This window comes from Myotis myotis, unplaced genomic scaffold (genome assembly GCF_014108235.1).
Source record: "Myotis myotis isolate mMyoMyo1 unplaced genomic scaffold, mMyoMyo1.p scaffold_m19_p_3, whole genome shotgun sequence".
Lineage (NCBI taxonomy): Eukaryota > Metazoa > Chordata > Mammalia > Chiroptera > Vespertilionidae > Myotis > Myotis myotis.
This window is the reverse complement of record NW_023416335.1, coordinates 9,220,529-9,236,935: the sequence shown is the minus strand read 5'-3', so window position 1 is coordinate 9,236,935 and position 16,407 is coordinate 9,220,529. Positions and strand designations below refer to the sequence as shown.

The window sequence follows — 16,407 nt, the reverse complement described above, 5'->3', positions numbered from 1 at the left end:
GGTTGTTTTTTTAATTATCCACAAATACCTTTATAAATACCAAATTATACTGAGTTATGTATTGTCCTCAGTAGCAAAATGATATATGTAACATTTAAGCAATGATTTTATAATTTCACTCATTATGCTAATTGAAGCCATTTTCCAACAAATTTGCCTGTATATTCTTTTTTTATTATTTTGTTTTTTATATATTTTTTGTTGTTGCCTGTATATTCTTATAAGAATTATCTGGATTGAAAAATACTGAAAGATTGGTAATCATAATTAATTTGTCATTCAAAATTTTAATTCCTTGAAATGACTTGAGTGTCATTATTTTTACCCGTGTTCTATTCATAATAATAATTCAACTACTACCATACACAAAAAGTGGACAAAGATAAGATTTCATTTCTATTTTCTTGTCACTAAACACATATTGATTCATTTTTGGACTTTCCTAAATGAACTCTAATACTACCCATCTATATTTAGAAACTTTTGATGATTTAGTATTTTGCCTCTGTTATAAAAATTAGGTGGGAAACTTCTCATTTATATTTCAACATGTCATCTTTTAAGTTGACTGTGTCAATTTCTTTTCTTACATTTCTGAAGCAGTCTCTGGTGACATTTCACTGCTTAAAGCACTTAAAACCTCCATTTATTTTGTTCCTGACATCATGGTTCATATAGCTCAACTGTGACAACCCTAGAACCAAAAGCTAATTTCTGAAAGAGGAATTTACTTTATATATTTGATGATTTCAAAATTAAATTTTTAATGAACATTTATTGAGCACTTACTATATCCAATATACTTTTATCATCTTTTATTTCATTATACTTTTCAGAAAATGATAGTCACATTTCTTCTTAATTTATTCTTGTTGCTTAAATGGCAGGTCATCAAGAAATAATGGGAAGTACAGTGAGCTGAAAAGTATAATGAGCATAAAGGGAAAATGAATTTTTGATGCTTTCCATTTTGAAATTCCATCGAGGCAATCTGTCATGGTGTTCAGTCATTTTTCTTCTAAAATGTCTCTCTGATATTCCTTTTCTTCTCAATTCTGGCTACTAAGACTGAAGTCTAGACTTTCCTCACTCCATGTTTGAAATATTGCAACAGCTCTTTAGCTAATTTGCCTGCCCCTATTCATTTCTTCTCTAATTCACCCTTTCACTGTAATAATCTTTCTGAAATACCGCTATTGCTATGTCACTCTTCTGCTCAGGAAACTCCTATACCCCATTGGCTCCTGCATGAAGACCAAATTCTCCTCCATGGCATTAAAGGTCACTCATAATTTTGTGCCATTCTACTAGTGAGGCTTTATTTCCTCTCACAGTCCACAAGCTCTGTTTCTGTTGGACGAGTCAACTCACTCCCATCCCAATACACTCTGCTCCTTGCCAAGTACCTTTACAAGTTAATCACCTTTCTCAGATGGTTCTTGTCCTCCCCTGTACCTATGCACCCATTAACCCATTCAGTAAAGTCAAGATGGTGCCCCCCTCCCTTACTCTAACAGTTCTAACACATCTTAAGGTGTTTTCTTTTCTGAGTTTCAATAACATTATTCATCAGAATCTCAATTATTCAATTTCTTATAAAAGTGCACTGGAATCAAATTCAGATAACCTGGGTATTTGTTCACTACTGAGTGCTGAAACCATTCCAACCTGCCCTTACTTTATGTTCTACTGGCATCAGAGTTACCACAGTATCACAGTGCTGGTTTATGTTTCCTTTTTTTCTCTGCTACTCTGGACGCCCCTGAGAAACAAACAGCTTATTTTTTAACTTTCCATCCTCAGTGCACCTGGAATCACACCTGACACATAGTGGTTTCTCAATGCATGTTTTAAGATTGAACATCTGCCATGAAAACCTTCTGATCCAGGGAAGATCTGTAAAATAGAAATAATTATACCTGCCCTGCTTAGCTCACAAGATCATCTTCAGTAGAGAAAAACGTGGGGAAATGCTTTGTAATTATAAGCAGTGTAGAAATATTATATGACTATATGATTCTCTCTATTTATGGTAATGCTTTCCTTTTACACTCTTTGAATCTAGAAACTACTTTATTTGCACACACTCAACTGCTAAGATACCATTAGCTTATGACATAATTTGAGTAAAATTTATATAGATTTATTGATTGTAAGTAATCTATATATATAAAAGGCCAAGTGACCGACCATCCATCTGACCACCCAACCGATTGACCGGCCGGTACATATGATGTGCACTGGCAATTTAAAAATAAACATTGACTCATGCATGCGTAATACATGTAAAGCTCTCACTGGCGCCAATCGCACATGTGTGTTTCGATCTGCCATTGTCGATCATGAATTTGGTTGTTTTAGTTGACATTCACCATGAACCACATCGCAATTTATTCATCAACCATCCAACCTACTGGCCAGTACCTATGATGCATACTGGCAATTTAAAAATAAACGTCGACTCACGCATGCATGATACATGTAAAGCTCTTGCTGGCGCCAATCACACATGTGTTTTAATTTTATAATACTATATTATATATACTATTTTGGCATGTAATTTTTTGCAGTAATGTAATTATTGAACAAATGTTTCTTCTAAGTAATTTCTTTTCAATGTGCACGAATCCATGCACCAGGCCACAAGTATAATAATAAAATCACCTGTTTTAACATTACCAATCTTTCCATCTCCTATATTTCATGATGCCTAAAATCCTGCATGGTGACTGGAGAAATCTTGAAAGCCATGTGTGGAGGATGGCAGAAGCACCTGCCAGCCCTGGACTGCTCCTCTCTGAATTGTTCCATTAGAGGGAAATGCATTTCCCTTCATTTTTTGGCTCTCTTCCTCACTGCAATTTAGCCTCCTATAACCAATGTGACTCCTAAAAAACAAACCCATTTACTCTCTTACCTTGAAACAAAATATTTTAGTTTTGAGGGTAGTGTAGGCAATTCACTCATGCTGTGATCCAGTAGGAATAAATAATATTGTATCTTTTGGTACCTTGTTCAGTATGGGAAATAAGAGTATCTGAAACCATTAAAATAGAGGATGGGTTGTTAATGCCACTTCTTTTCTTGTTCAACACAGCTAACAGCATGTCTCTTTTATGCCTGGTGTTAAGTACTGAATTGAATGACACCATATAGGTTGATCAGCATGGATTAAGATAGACTAACTTTAATTCCTCTGAGAAGCAATCTGTCTTCAACAAGTAACCTTCCTCATGAAGGCTTTTCTGAATCATTTAAGATAGAGTATTTTTATTCAGTAAACTTTGAATTAGATGTATTATTTACTTTGTGAAAATTGACAGCCCCATGCAATATATCTCTTTGTGTATCAAAACTGCTATGTACAAAACACCATAGTAATAATTGGAAGAAAAGAGAGTACTGAACTTTGCACTTAGCTGACTTTTCATGCATATCCAATTCAGCCCTCTCCATGCAAAGAAAACCTTTCCTATTTTTCTCCCAATTAATGTTACCCTTCAAGACCTTTCTGCCTCGTGGTTTTCCAAAGGTACATTTTGGTTTGCATTGATTTGTATAGTATATACAATAAGTGAATATAGAAGCAATTCATCCCTCCCTCTTTCAACCTCACATCAAAGTCTAACATACCTGTTAGGGAAGATTGCCATGCATAAAAATAGCCTCTGCACTCCTAGGTCTATGCAATATATCCAGAAGGTTTTACAGATATAGTTTAAAATATCTATCTATCTATCTATCTACCTCCTATATAATAAAAGACTAATATGCAAATAGACTGAATGGTGGACCGATTGGTTGCTATGATGCATACTGACCACCAGGGGGAGCATCACTCAGTCAGAAGCTGTGCTCATGGCTGGCAAGCACAGCAGTAGTGGTGGGAGCCTCTCTCGCCTCCACGGCAGCACTATCAACATCCAACTGCCAGGGAGCAGGCCTAAGTTGTCAGTCGGAAATCCTTCAAGGGCTCCTGGACTGTGAGAGGGCACAGGTCGGGCTGAGGGACCCCCCCCCCCGAGTGCATGAATTTCATGCACCAGGCCTCTAGTATACCATATAAAAGCCTAAGCGACCATTACAATGGAATGACCAGAAGAACCAGTTGCTATGAGGCTCACTGACCACCAGAAGGCAGACACTCAACACGGGAGTTGCCCCCAGCCTGCAGGCCCCAATTGCCAATGGGGCCTGCAGGCCAACTTCCTGGTCCCTGCCCTTGTTCCTCCCCCCTGGCCTGCAGGCCCTAATTGGCCTGCCACCTGCCCTCCATGGTGGCGGTTGGCCCTTCCACCTGGCTGGCAAGGCCCGGTTGCCCGATCAGGGCCAGGCCTGGGCTGGGATGGGGAACCAAGAGTGGGTGGAGGTGGACATGGGTGGTGAGGGAGGGAGGAGGGGCAGAGGTAGGGAGGTGGGGAATCGCATGGTGGTGGTTTGTGGGCAGTGAGGGAAGGAGGAGGCAGGGAGATGTGGAACCTGATCAGCCCTGATTGCTGGCCAGGCCTCACCTGTGCACAAATTTTGTGCACCAGGCCTCTAGTACATATATAGGTAGATAAACAGATAAAGGAATATAGGCATAGAAATAGATACACACTGTTTTATGTTACTTTAATGTATCAAAATATTGACTTAGCACTTGGGATGCCTAACATTTCAGATATTTCCATGACTATTGGGAATAAAATAATAATTCATTTGGCAAAATCCCATGTATTTAATTATTTGTAGAAATATTACATCGATTTTTTTACATATATATTTAGGTCAGCACATTTACTTAGATATCTCATTCCTCAAACATTCTGGATCAATATGAGCTTACACTTTTGCTCATTAGGTGTCCTCGATCAATACTATTGATTCTAAACTCTGAAATTTTCCTCTCTGACAGAACTATCTTATTTTCCATCCTTTCTATACCTTCATTAACAACCACCTTGAAGTTTGGTCTCATTGTGAGGTCTAATCCCTTGAGCTGTCCTTATATTTCTGGTTCGTTCACCTCTGTCTGGCTTCAATTTTTTTCTTAACTTTGATTGCAAGACCATATACAACCTCCTTAGTGGTCTTCTCATTAATACTGAAAAATACCTCACCTGTTTGACTTTTGCTATCTGTACTCCACTAAATTCAAGTCTGATTAGTCCTTCTAATCCCCTTTCAACTACTTTTAGACAATTTAGCATTGCTGGAGAAAGTAGATAAATGGTGCTGCTGTCACTACAGATACGTACTTCCCAATTCTGCTTACTTCTCAATACTGCTCAGAAATGATAATTGTTTCCTGATTCAATAATGCATTGCCCTAAGAAGAGATACTTTCATGTATTCCCTTCTCCCCATATTAAAACCCTCATCTCCCACCTAGCTATGTTTATCAATGCTGTCTCAAATGATCTGTGTAGACTGCCCTCTACATAAAGACCTCACATCTCTATCTGGCATCTTACTCTTCATTCCTGTCCCAAAGAAAGGAAGAAAACACCCACAATTCCTCCATTTTTTTTAGTGCTAACCCATCTATCTTGACTTTGACATTAATCCTTTCTTTCTTTCTTTCTTGAAAACTCACTCCATTAAGTAATCACCATTTTCTGTGTTCTCCCTTTTTTTCTTACATTTGCCCTGTCTACTCATGTGCTTAAATTTTTACTTCTGCAAAACCTATCTTCATCCCGACATTCTCTCAAGGTATCACTTTGCTGTATCCTCTTGCTACCAAAGTTTTTGAAAGAGCAGCTGCAGCACTTTCTCCATAACTGCATCATGTTTAACCTTCTCACAGAGTAACTTTCACTACAAATATTTGATACCAACCGATAAGTCTTTTCCCATTCTTTACACTCATTGACTTCTCTCTAATACTTGACCACAGTAACCATCCCTTGTTTCTTGAAACCTACTTGTCCTTGCTTCTGCATCATATTTTAGCTCTTTCATCATCCTATCAATTAATTGTTTCTGCAAAGACAATGAGAACTAGAGTAAATAAAACTCAATTTACTAAGCTTACAAGCTATTTGCGTTTAGATATTTTAATGTGCTCTAATTTGGTTCCCAATAGTAACCATTCACCAAGAGCTTGTGCTTACCTCCTCCCTCTTGACTATTGGGAGCTGCCACTAGGTAAATAGATCTTATTTCTTCATAATCCTAAGAGCCTATTTCTAACTCCAAAATTACATATTTAGCTATGACTTGCTCATTACCTTTACTTAAACATTCTAAAATGACCAGCATAACCAAAGCAAACATTATTATTTCTATGGCCCTTGTCTCCAAATGAGTTTCTTCCTCTGAGTTCTGTTTTTCGTTTTTATTTATAGTATGATCATTCTTTATGTGCACACAACTTAAAATCTAAGAGTAATCCTTGATCATGCTCTTTTCCTACTTTCCAAAACTGGGTTTCAAATTCTTTGTTTCTTTCTTTCTGGGGGGGGGGGGGGGAGGCTTCCTTTTAAGCTTTCCCCTTTCCCATTCCCCCATTCCCACTACCATTTTGTTAGACTTAGTTTTCATATTCTTTTACTTGGATTGTGGCCAAACTTTCTAACTGATATCCCTGCATTCAGCTATTCTTTATGTATAACTTAAAAGTTCTTCTATGGATTCCCTATAGAGAGCAAACTATTTTGAAGACATGTTTAATTTTCTTAAAATCTGGAAGAAATATACCATTCACCTTAATTTCCTGTTACTTGTCTAAAATATACTTTAAACCAATAGCCTAATTGTTAGTTATTTTCTTTGAACATACCCCATACACTTTTGTGTCCCTGTTTTTTGTGCCATTTTTTTTCTTCTGCCTGAAATGCCTTCCTCTAAAACATCTATCATTCAAAATCCTACACATCCTTCAAAATAATTTTATACACTAGCCTTTCAATGATACTTAACCTCACCCAAAAGTTCTTTTTATTTTTTAAATTGAGATATAATTGACATATAACATTGTATAAGTTTAAGCTGTACAATGTGCTTATTTAATGCATTTACTAGTATATACTGCAATATGATTACCATTATAGCATTAGCTAACACCTCTATCATGTCCCATAATTATTTCTTTTTTGTGTTAAGAACAACTATGATCTAGTCTCTTGGCAACTTTGAAGATTAGAATACAGTATCGTTGACTATAGTTACTATGCTGGGCATTAGATCTCCAACACTTATTTATCTGCCAGTTTCAAGTTTGTACCTTTAAACAACATTTCTCCTATTCCCTCACTCTCTGGCCCCTGGTAGCTACTACTGTACTCTCTATTTCTATGAGTTCAGGGTTTTTTGGATTCCATATATAAGTGAAATAATACCATATTTGTCTTTCTCTGTCTTACTTATTTCACTTACGATAATGCTCTCAAGGCCCACTCATGTTGCCACAAGTGACAAGATTTCCTTCTTTCTCATGGCTGAATGATATTCCATTGTGTCTATATAACATTCTTCTTATCCTTACATTCACTGATGGACACATATGTTGTTTCCATAAATTGGCTAGTATGAATAATGTTGTGATAAATATGGGAGTCTTTTTAATATCCTGTTTTCATTTTCTTTAGATGTAAATTCAGAATTACAATTGCTGGATCAAATGGTAGTTCTATTTTTAATTTTTGAGGAACCTCAATCAGTTTTCCATACTGGCTGAATTTACATTCTCACCAACAGCACTCAAAGGTTCCCTTTTCATCACATCCTCACCAAGGCTACTTACTGCTTGTCTTTTTTATGATAGCCATTCTAACTGGTGTGAGATGATATTCCATTGGGGTTTTGATTTGCATTTCCCTGATAATTAGTGATAGAGCATCTTTTTGTGTAAATGTTGACCATTTGGATGTCTTCTCTGGAAGAAAAGATGTCTACTTGGTACCTCTGCCCATATTTTAATTAGATTGTTTTGTTGTTATTGAAAAGTTATCTCTTCTTTCTGTAAACATCTAGGTTAGATTTTCTGTAATATTCTGCCTTCTAAAGATGCTTGTTTTATAGTCTTGACTACTATATTTTAAGATCTTTGAGTGTAGAAACCTTGCCTCTTTATTACTGTATCCCCTGTAACTCCTAAAACACAAACATAATCAGTGTTTTGTCCCTATATGTACACATATTTAGCTTGAAAGAACTGGATGAATAATAAAGAAAATAGTTCAAGTTTTTGAAAATTGTTTTGAATGACCTTTTATATAGTATATTCAAAGGCTCCTCTATTTCACCTTATTGGGTAGTTCTTAGCAACAATAATGATCTCATCAAAAACAAACAAAAAACATAAATACATGAGGTGATGTTTGTGTTAATTAAGTACATGGGGGGAATCCTTTCATAATGTACATCAAAGTACCACAATGTACTCTTTAAATATGTTTTAAATTGTTTTATTGCTTAAAGTATTACAAAGAGTATTATATATGTCTCCTTTTTTTTTTCTCCCCTTGACCTTCCCCCTAGCCTCCCATACCCCCAGTGTCTTGTGTCCATTGGTTATGCTTATATGCATGCATACAAGTCCTTCGGTTGATCTCTTACCCACCCCCACAACCCTCCCCGGCCTTCCCACTATAGTTTTACAGTCTGTTTGATGTTGCTCTGCCATTGTATCTATTTTTGTTCATCAGTTAATAATGGTCTTAATTATCCATAAATGAGTGAGATCATGTGGTATTTTTCTTTCATTGGCTGGCTTATTTCACTTAGCATAATGCTCTCCAGTTCCTTAAATATTTTATAATTTCATTTGTTATACCTCAATTAAGCTGAAATTTTAAAAAATGCTCCAATCCCATTACATTTTTTAATTTGTGCATAATTTAGACTTGTATTTGCTTCTTTTCCAAAGAGAAATATTTGTAAGGCTCTAAGACTTCTGAAGTTTCTTTGATTCAGTTACATTGCTTATATGTCCTAAGGCACCCATACTATTTAATTCCAAAATATAGAGTGCCTTCTATGTGAGGTTTTTTTTAATATATCTTTATTGATTTCAGAGGGGAAAGGAGATGGAGAGAGAGATAGAAACATCAATGATGAGAGAGAATCATTGATTGACTGTCTCTTGCACACCGCCAACTGGGGATGGAGCCCACAACCTGGGCATGTGTCCTTGACCAGAATCGAACTGGGAACCCTTCAGTCCACAGGCTGATGCTCTATCCACTCAGCAAAACTGGTAAGGGCTTCTAGGTGAGCTTTCATAAAAAATTTAGGAAGCTGCATTTCTGTTTTCCTCTTTGTTATGTAACTTTTTCAGATATTTTCCTTTTATTCAAGAGAAACTCTGTAGTATAACTCAATAAAAAATAATAAATATATACAGAAAAAGGTAGATAACATTTTCATTTTCTTCCTTGGGAAACTACAAGTGTGAAGAAAGAAAGATCCTCTGTTAGCCACAGAGCAATAGACCTCCTTATTCAGCTCGTGGATAAAGTGAATCCACATACCCTTACTATGTGTTATGTCCCAAGACGAGTGTAGTTACCAATTGTAAAAGACTACACATATCTCCTGAGCTTCAAGCCCTGGTGTGGGCCTCATTCATTCCTTTTGTCTTCCTTCTGATTTCAAGGAAGTCAATTCACAAGGAGATTGGAAGCCAAAATATTTGGTTTCTACCTGCACAGTCCTGCAGGTATGTGATGAACTGAAGCTGACCTTCAAGTACAGCACACTCAATGAAACTATCTACTTCGACTCAGAGTCAAGGGTTAACTGAAAAGGTTTGCTGGGCTAATAGAGGAAATTACTCTTTATGGCCAAAGGGCTGTGGTGTGAGATTACATCGGATGAAAGGAACAAATAAATTATTAAGAGGATATGAAGGTAATAAATCTTCCTGTACAAGTAACACATGAAGTGCTGTTTTATTGCTGAGAAGGAAATATTAGCATCAAGTGTTCTTGAAGGGGACCCTGCACCTAACCAGAACTCTCCATAATGCTAGAAGTGTGACAGGTAATGTTCATGGGTCCAATGCTGCACATTTAGGAGGAATATTCCTTGTGCTTAACCTCTTGGTATTTTTTAAATGAGGTACTTAATAACTACAACGAGTATAAGAAATAATGGGATAGAGTCAACAGTTTTAAAGGCTGTTCTGTAAAGTGCCTAACTTCATGAAAACTGCAGTATCTTAAAATAGCTCTTTTATAGGGTTTAGCTTGATCTTGGAGGAGAAAATCCGGTCTATGAGATTTCCAAGAGCAAGAACTTGGCCTTGTTGATTATGGTATTTCTAGTCCCTGGCTGGAATATAGTAGGCATGACTAGACATTTATTGAATAAACTAAGCTAGAGAAATCAATTCACAGTCAACTTTCAAGTATTAAAAGTTGGATATGCTAGATCTTACGGCAATGTTTCCTAAACATTGTGTAAACTCAAGTTAAGCTTCCATTAGAAGACGTAGATATGTTTTCCTTTGATAAAGTTGTAAATATACTTCTTTGAATATCTATTTTTCCAGTGAAATGCAAGAGATGTGACTTGTTTAAGGCATAAAGAATGTTCTGTGGCATCATAATTTCAACTCTCCACTTTAACTGATGAATGCCATTGTTTATTTGTGGTTTCTTTTTTTATAAATTAGTTCTGTCTTTAAATCAGTGAACACTGTAAGGTAAGGCAAGTTAGAAATAGCATTATACTTCCATCATTTACAAAGCAACAGAACATTAAATTGTCAATATTTTCAGATGTGCTAAAAATTGAGTTTTCTTAAGAAAGTGCTCATTATAAAGTATTAGGAAATATGTTCTTATTTGTTCTAATTATAACATTTTGAAATTGCAGGGTCAATTCCTATATTTGTGTGTAAGGACATGAACAACTTTGAAGATTTATCATGCTAGATTTAAAATACCCAGTGAATTAAAGTTCACTGAGAATATCCACAACACCATCTTTGCTGCTCTGAGACTCACAGAATGAGATCCATAACCCTTTCTACATGATGGTTTTACTCCCAAGAAATTGCCAAAGACCCAGTAGTTCCCAAATGACAATCTAAGATCTGGTTACTTCCAAATTAAAGAGAAGCTTTAAAAACACTAGTTCATGGGCCTCATATTCTGAATATAACCAGTATACGACCCAAGAATCTGTATTTTTCAAAGCATACAGGATGCTTCCTGTGTACTGCTGAGGTTTAGAATCCAGGTTATATTTCCTAACTCGACAGGAATCAGTTGCAATAAAAGTAGGAATTAAAAAAAAAAAATCACCAAACTGCTGTTCATCATTTCACGCCCCCAATCATTCTCACTTGCTTCCTGATAGTCACTTCCCAGGCTGACATCTCAGAAATATTCACTGTTCTCATTTCTCATTGTACAACAGAAGCAAAGCCCTGGTCCCTAGATGAGCTCAATGAAAATGCACATAGGAAGTATATTGGAGTCAAATTTCCATAAATCAATACCCTAGAATGTTTCAATATTGTACGGATTCTGGCAAAGGGACATTTTACCCTCCTACATTCCATTTGTACAGTTTAGTCTCAGATTGCGATTTGTTCCTGAATAGTATAAGTTAATAAAAAGTGCATTTCAATAGATGGAGGCTGGCACTGACCAGCGTAGGTGACAGACTGGAGCTTTCTCAGGGATGGAATCCTGCAGAAGAGGGTTGGGTAGATTGGAAATGCTTGGGGTGAGGGTGGGGGACGTAGTGAAAGGTGCAGGAGCCTAAAGATTCACACTATTGTTGGATGAGCCAAAGGTCCATATTGGCTCTGGTGGAATTTGGCTCTGCATCATTTTACAGGAATCTATTTTCCCTATTATTACAAATAAAGGGGTTTATAATATAAAAGTCAACTTAACCATAACTTATTGAATACATAGTTACAGTAGAAAGGCAACTAATTAAAATACAAGTAAGGGTGTAATTTGTTAAAGGCTGAAATTCTGATGTGTGCAATTGAAGATTTTATGTAGGAGGAAGCATTTGAGCTGAATGGGTGAAATTTTGACAGTTTAAATTTAAGAGAAGGGCAACAGCCAGAAAAGTGGAAAAAAATGAAATACCTTTTAAGACAAAGATGAGTTGTTTTGTATGCCAAAATGAATCGTGATTTGGCAGAATCATGTTGTAAAAATAAGAAAAAGATTACCATGGATCAAGCTAAAAGTTTGCATTTCATTCTATAGGCCATGCTGAACCATGTAAAATGTTTAGTAAGAATATGCCATAATCAGATGTGTGCTTTAGGAAAACTTATGAGAGAATAGAGGTCAAAAAAACATTTCAAAATCAAATGCAGCAGTCTGCATAAGACAGCTTACAACTAATTAACCAGAGTCAACAAAGAAGTACTGGACAAAGAGCTAAATGAGGTTTGAACTAAGACAGAAACAAATGAATAGAAAAAAATGGAACAGATTTGAAAGACATTGCAGAGATAGAGGAAAGAACAATGAACTCATAAGTACCTTAGTCTACCTTGCTTTAGCAAAAATAAGAGTTCCTATCACCTTGCTTCATCTTATTTATTTATTTATTTATTTATTTATTTATTTATTTATTTATTATTAAATTTATTGGGGTGACATTGGTTCATAGGTTTCAGGTATACATTTCTATGATACATGATCTTTATATTATGTTGTGTGCCCACCACACAAAGTCAAATCATCTCCCTTCAATATATTTGGCCCTTTTTACCCTTTACACCAACCCCACCCTCTTCCCTCTGGTAACCACTAGACTCTTGCCTATGTCTATGAGTTTCAGTTTTCTATATATGGTTCTTAGCTTTTCTTCACCTTTCTTTTTTAAACACTTTTATTGAGATATAATTCACATACCTTAAAGTTCACCCACTTAAAGTGTGCAGTTCAATGGTTTCTAGCATATATACAGAATTATGTGCCCATCACCATAATCTAATTTTAAAATATTTGTATTATTCCAAAAAGAAACTTGGTAGCTATGAGTAGTCACTCCATATCCCCCCTCTTCTTCTCCCAGCATAAGAATCATTATTCTATCCATCATTGAACTATGGTTTTATTTTGCACCCTATATTTTCTATTGAACTCTAAGCTAGTAGGGGAAAGACTTGGTTTTTAAATTATACATAATACCTAATGACAAACATTTGTTTGTGTGAAGTAATATTTTTGAACACACTATCTTTCTCTCAACTTCCATCTTCTTCTCCTACCTCCCTACTTCCCAACACACACACAGCACAGGTATTTCCAGGCCAAAACACACTTACCTTTTACTTCTGTTGTTCTTGTGCAGACCCAAAAACCCAGATGTGTCTACAGGGACCAGTAGAAGCAAACCACCCATGCTTGTAGAAACAAAGTGATGCCAGGAACAGGAAGTTCCTTCGACTTTTTCCTTTTCTTTCCAGTGGGGGGAGTTGCAGCCTCGAGTTCTGCAATGAAACAATACAACATTGCCTGAGTATGCCAGCGCTGGTTCTGGAGGTCTGAGGTCCACAGCAGACTGGGAGATGCACTAGAAGGAGGTCTAGATGACTCAGTCCAGACAACGCCATGCCTGGAAAAAAGTGGAAGTCTGCCTTCAAGAGTGTGATAGACTTTTTATAAGACTCTGCCCAAATTCCCAAGTTGAAATTGATTACCCAAAGTTGTTCATGCCAATCCTCCTCTCTTCTCAAGAAGCTGCAAGTCCTCAGGGGTTTTCTTACCTTTCCTAGCTACTGCTTGATCCTGAGATTTTATGGGGCTCGATAAATCTGGAAACATCTGTGCATATTTTATGAGCATAATGATTGTGAGATAGAGCGGACAATATTATAGACACTCTTTTTACAATGAGGAAATTCCTCAAGCGAGTCACACAGCAGGTTAGCAATATTTCTCTACCATCTTCCCTTTGAATTTGTCAGGTGACTTAAACTTTTCTCAATCTGCAAAGATTATAGTTTCAGGACTGTTTTGAGGATTTTAAAGGACAATGAGCAGGAACATAATTTGTAGGTGATAAAGTGCTACATGGTAGAAATTGGTATTTCTGCATTAATTAGTCCAGATTGACTTGGACTGGCAGGAGAATTCACATTCAGTTCTTTGAATTTTCCTGGAGTCTATGAAGCTTTCTGGTACATGGAGCATTACACATCTGACTGGGCCGTTGGATGTTTGTTAGCCCTGGATAGTTCCTTCTGAGTCACACCGCCAATACGTTGTAGTCTTCCAGTCATTTGACACTTGGTTCCAGGTTTTCTCCAGCTGAGGAAGGCAATGGAATCCCAATGCTAGTCACCTTTCTTGCTCTCTGTGTATGCAGCGAGCTACCATTCAGCAAGTCCCGGTGTGTGCACAGTCCTCTTCTCTGTTTCAGAGTTGAAGGGTATTGAAGAAGATTTTATGTTTCTTTATCTTATTATCTGATTTCTAACAGGCATCAGAAATGAATGATTTAGCCCTAGCCAGTTTGGCTCGCTGGATAGAGCATCAGCCTGCAGACCGAAGAGTCCCTGGTTCCATTCCAGTCAAGGGCAAGTGCCTCCGTTGTAGGCTCCTCCCTGGTCTGGGCCCTGGTCAGGGCTCCTGCAGGAAGCAATCAATCGATGTGTTTCTCTCACATTGATATTTCTCTCTGTCTTTCCTCTCTCTTCCACTCTCTTTAAAAATCAATGGAAAATATTCTTGGGTGAGAATTTTAAAAAAAGAAAGAAAGGAATAAATGACTTAGTATTCACCCATGATGTAGAATTATTAGTTGGTGAAAACCCCACTTTTGATGTTGGCTTGATTGCAAGGGAGCAGTAAACGATGGCAAGCCCTGAATTTTGTGGTTTCAGGTTCCTCCAAAGTGTTTATCTGGTCACTGAGTTGGCTTAACTTCTTCCCAGTGCTTGAAGCTGTGCTGCCAGGAAATGTAGTCATATTCTCAAATGAGTAACCGCTTTTCAGAACTCCAGGGTTTTCAAGAATATTACATTTCATTTCGTAGACTAGCTTATTGTTTTTGTTTTCTTAAAAAATAAGCTGGAAACTGTGCAAAGCCTGTGAATTTTCTTCAGAGGTGATAAAGTTAAGTAGTTTCTTTTATGATAATAGAATTCTTTATATACAGAGAAAACCATAATTAAAAGCTTTTATACATCTTATATAGTATAAAGGAAAAAGCATTGATTGTACTGTAAACACAAATACTTGACTTTAAGCCTTCTTAAGGTTTCCAATAATATTAGAAATTAAACAGCTGACTTAACAGTAATTAGCGTTTACAGAAAGGTTTCTAAGGGAAATAAAAACATAGTAAATATAGTACCATAGGATTAAAGTAGCAGGGAAAAACAATGTTCATATTGGAATACATCTCAAATTTGTGGTCATTATAAAATAATTAATCATTATCAAGAGAATCTATACATATATATAGTTTACAAACCCTACCAGTTATATTCAAGATAGAATTCAGCTGTTCAGAGTCAACACTTACAGCTCATCAATATTAATGTTCTGGCCTGATCTACTGTTGTTTCTGTTTTTCCCAATAGAATTATATTCTACCTAGTATGGGTGCTATAGAAATTATGGAGTTTGGCTATCATTTCCACTTCCTTTCATTAAGCCTGAAGAAGCATTTTCTCCGTAAGCATCACAGATAGGCAAAGGCAATCCCGCAAGCACCAAGCGAACAAAGCTTTGGGTAAACTGCCTCTGTGACAGTCAGGCTATCGATAGAGCCCTTTCATCCAGAGTGGTCACTTCAAATGAAAGGAGCTTCCAAGACTGATTCCCAGTAACTGTCTCTAACGTCTTTAGGTGAAAGTTGGGGAGGCAGGTCAGCTGGAAGTAAGCTTACTGATAGCACAAGAGGTGCCCACCAGTTCTAAAGTATTATGGACACCGTGTCTTATTTTGAGATCGTCACCTTATAGGGAATAAGAATATTTTCTCTCAACCTGCAATGCTACGTTGCCCAAGGTCTATATTTTATAAAACAATTCATATTTCTTTGAAGTCAGGCATATTAATAATATTCTTTATTGGTTCTGCATTTTGGGAATATATTGTCATCATAATAATGTCTTGCTGTTGTGTTCTGTCTGATTTGATTAAACCTTTTTATTTTCTTGTTAGTGTTGTACACTTAGTGTCTCTGAAATGTTTCTATGACTCCTTCTCTAACTGGTTTGTTTCTTGCTTGCCTCCTCAATATGGCTTCTGTGTAAGGCAATATGTGCTCCTTATAGTTTTTCTATGGATTTATCAACCTATTTCTTTGATATCTGAAATTCTCTTTCCATTTGCTTTGTCAATAAAATAGTCTGCTCACACTCAGGTCTATATTAAGATGCCTAAGAGAAGTTTCCTTCTGAGTAACCATATGTCAAATTCAAAATGTTGTTTTTGCTTTGGAACTCTCTTTAAGAAATCAGAATTTTAGAGATTGAGAGATTTG

General features: G+C 36.6%; 1 pseudogene; it reads right to left on the bottom strand.

The window, feature by feature from the left end:
- The window catches only part of LOC118649758, a 122,137-nt pseudogene that overhangs the window by 12,475 nt on the left and 93,255 nt on the right, over positions 1-16,407 (bottom strand).